Here is a 4,306-nt window from a genome sequence, read left to right as displayed (position 1 = left end):
ATAATCGACGCTACATAAATCCCATTTCACACAATATGTCTGTTATAACTAAACTCTATTCGTAAACGTTCTTTGCGGTACATTAAAGAATTCAGTATGCCAAGCACTTCTACAATATGTTCTTCTGGTCTTGTTTTCAGAGATATTAGTTTCAGATATCCTAATGCCTTTCTTTACAATGCTTCCGTCCTCCCTTCATACCAACCCAAGCCATACCCCATATTACATTTCTTCAAGAATAATTCCATGATTCATTTTTTTTTTTTTTTATAACCTACATATTAAGAATTGTTTTTACTTTTATATGGATTTATGAAATTATTTTATGATTAAAGAAATTTCTAATAGGAAAAGAACAAAGTACTATTAAGTACTTAATATTGTGAACATTTAAAGTGACCCTTTTATACATCTTGAGAAAAACTCTTAGCTGTAATCTATTATTTAATCGTATCGTTATGCATACAATCAGCCGATAAAAAAAAATTGTTTCAATCACGTAAATATTATCTAAAAATACTAACAAAAAGAACGACTTCAGAAGATACGTCATTTATTTTCTGTGAGTTGCTTTTATTGAGAAAACCTATTTGTATGTACCATATAAAATTGAGTGAACTACCTTGCGTAGCTATTTAGTAAAATTATTGTCAAAATTTCGGAATATGACGGCCAGCATATGCATATAATTGCGCAAGAATTTTATGGTATCGACTTATTCTACGAAATGAAAAAGGGAAATAAAAAAATAATTTTGCTATATAAGTCGCATTCAATTCACTCTCCACATCATTTTCAATGATTTTAGCACTATAGGGTTTTTGCTACCGAAATAACTTCTTTATCGAACTAAGCTACTTTTGATAAGTTTTCTCAAATATAATTCATTATTTAAGAAATGTTCAAATGGAGCTTCACTTGTAGGGCTTTCTTCGAAGAATGAGACAGTTTTTTTTATTTTTAGCATCTCCGAAGAAGTTCAAGTGATAAAGGTAGCACAAAACCATATAGTGACAATTTCAAGTAACTTCGGCTTTACTTCGGTATTTTTTACATAAATTATTTTTGTAATAGTAACATACAAATTTATTCTACCAATGGGAATGAAAAGAAATAATATCAGCTGTAAAAACCCAAAATTATTTTTCTTGTTATCAAGTTCAATGTTGTTTCAAGTTCATTTTTTTCAAGATACGTACATTTTTACAGTAAATAAAATAGTCGTTCTACACAAACAAGGTCAAGCTACACAAGGAATAATATTATTAGAAAATCATGTTGCAATATAAACGTGTCATACCTTCTAGGAAACATAGTTAATTTTGAACGTAGGATGTGTACCTACAGTGAAGTTCAAACGATATTTTAATAATAATATCAACTTAGCTTATCGACCTCATAACAGAAATTGACGAAGCGTTAATATTGAGTTGACAGTGCAGTGTAATATATAATGAATATACTATCATCTATCCGTATTTTGTTCAAGTTTTCTTCAACTATTCTTATCTCTGAATATTCATACTTATTTAATTTAATTAAAATAATAAATTAATATGCAACTAATATATTGTATAGTCGGGGTCGATTAGCATGGCAACCTAAAAATTAATTGCATTCTTTTTTATGACATATTTAATTGTTTATGGTTGGTAGCCATTAAATATATATTTATTAAATATAAATATTCATGGCGAATTCAACCACTTATAGAGACCTAGCCTTTGAAAATTCAATACTGGAATTGTCAACAGAGTGAGAACCACGTCTCAAAGTAGATTGACAAGGATAATAAATGCCGAGGCATGGTCATAATACGCATGTCTTAATATACAACATAATATTCTGGCGCGTATTTAAAATAAGATTATACCACTTTTAAATAAAGATAAAACAGTATATTTTGTACAAATTACCATTTTACCATTTTAAAAATTTTTATCATAGAATTAGCGCAAAATTATCTAACAATATTACTCGTTTGAACGTTAAAACAAAATAAAATTTTATTTATTTATTTTAAGCACATGTGAATGTGAAATATAAACAGATCATTGAAGCAGCTGATTCCAGTCATACGATCATGCGCATTGAATACCATGCCTCCAAAATGGTGTTTTCTCTGTCAGCTGTTTGAATATTGTATTTTCATCTTTGTTAATCTACTCTGTGACGCCAAAATATACATACTTAGTATACGCTGGGCTCATCTATTTAAAATATATGATCTAAGGACCTAGCCCATGACCAAGGTCAAATATTCTAATATGCATGTTCACCAATAGCTGCAGTTTATTTGATCACAAGTTTTACATATACCTGTATGTGAGGCATAATGATACAAACAGTCCTTAGAATAGTCCTTAAAAATTGAAACGTACAGAATAAGGAAATCGATTTAAATTCATTTTATGTCATTTTTAACGAGCCTCCATGAAGAAAAAATATTGAATTAAAATTGTTCTTATTAAAAGATGTAAAAATTAAATTACTAGAATAAAATTAATTGGTGGTGAGCGAGACCAGTACCTGTACCAAAACCCAGTCTTGTTTGGTCTTGCATATGTGTAAGAACAAGATCAAAGTACAATGTCAAGTATATTAGAAAAAAGCATTTACAAAAGAACCAAGACCAAAGTGTAAGATAAAGTGCAAAGTTCAAGCCTATGTGTGAAAGATAAAGGCAGTCAAATTAATCTTGTTTTGGTCTTGGTGCTCATTAGTAAATTAATAACTGGATTTTCTACTAAAATACCTTTCCTTGTTAGCAAATATTTTTAAAATATAAGGAAAAAACTAACAGCTTCTTATGACCATCCCTGAGCGATTTGGATACATGGAAATGGCACAAACAACAATATTCAAGAGTTTTAAAACGTCTCTTTTTGTAGGCGTTTGCGGATATAAAATTTTCATAATGGTTATAGCCACAGATATTGTAATAGTAAGCACTCAAAAGATTTCTTTGGCAATAAAACTTTGATCTATGTGGAAAAAAGTAGACATACGAACATCGTCTACAAAATAATATAATTTTTTAATCAATATCTGAATTAGCTACTGGGTATTAATTTTTATAAATCTAAAAATTATTTTATAGTCATTAATATACACCGATTTACAGTTATGAATTACAACCAATGATCTTTTGTAGCCATGCTAAGATACATGATGGTTCAAAAGAAAACATAATTTATTATTTATTGTCATAAAAAAGGTTAATGGAACAAATTTATTAATAGTTAATGATGGGAAAAGAAGCCATTGCTTAGAAATCATTTACGAAACAACTGATGATAATGTGATTTCTAGCATTGGTATGGCAACAATGAAAGGTTGAAATTCAAGTTTAGACTCCTTTCTTATTGAATTATTTTCCAGAACTTATATGGGATTGAAATTAAAACCATCACGCCAACAGAGCACAGACTTAATTATATTTTTATGAACCACTTTGAACTAGATAAACTGAAATGTACCTTATAGCATAAAATCTATTATTAAGAATATCATCTCCTTTTATCATCAATTTTAAGAACTCTCCACGTATCTTAGAAACTCTTAAGAAGAATATAAGTAGTTAGATAAAGTTGTAATATCCTTTACATATATTTATGTACATGGATGGATGGATGGATGTTAAAATTGAATAATAATATGATATTTTCGTGTCATTTTCTGTATAACAAATATGATCCTTCACTTTACTTTACACTAAACGTGACTAATTCTTTTAAATATGTTCGAATTTATTATAACAAAATTATTGTTTCCTTGCATATAAATCAAACTAAGTAAAAAACGGATTTAAAAAAGTGTAATCATCAGTTTTTTATGCTATGGTTTTTTTTTTCTGTAGATCATTACTTTTTAATAATAGTTCAGGATACAAAAAATTTTTGAATAAAAACGAAATAAAAAAAGTTAAATAAAAATATTGGCCGTCACATACGTAGGGGGTGTAACTCAGTGGTAGAGTGTCCGCTTCGCATGCGGAAAGTCCTGGGTTCAAATCCCAGCTCCTCCAAATTTATCTTAGGATTTTTTAATAGTTTATCATTAGTTTTTGTTCGAATAGTTAATATGCCACTCAACGCATTCAAGTTATCTTTTATTATTGAACGTATTTAATAAACTAACATTATTCAATTGTTCTCGTTCAAAAGTCAACCGTTCATCTAGTTTGTTGAGTTCATAATTAGAAGCTTTTTTAAATTTTTGCATAATTTATGATGGATTTATTTAATAAAATGATTACAATCGTAATTACCTGTGAGTAACATCTCGATCCAGGTGAAATATAATT

General features: G+C 28.5%; 1 non-coding gene across 1 annotated transcript; it reads left to right on the top strand.

Moving 5' to 3' along the window:
- The first annotated feature begins 3,955 nt into the window (after nucleotides 1–3,955).
- Nucleotides 3,956–4,027, top strand: Trnaa-cgc. Its single transcript has one exon. It is a non-coding gene; the product is annotated as a tRNA-Ala (tRNA).
- Nucleotides 4,028–4,306: the final 279 nt, after the last annotated feature.

This window comes from Chrysoperla carnea, chromosome 1, assembly GCF_905475395.1.
Source record: "Chrysoperla carnea chromosome 1, inChrCarn1.1, whole genome shotgun sequence".
Taxonomy (NCBI): domain Eukaryota; kingdom Metazoa; phylum Arthropoda; class Insecta; order Neuroptera; family Chrysopidae; genus Chrysoperla; species Chrysoperla carnea.
This window is presented reverse-complemented; position numbering and strand designations above follow the sequence as displayed.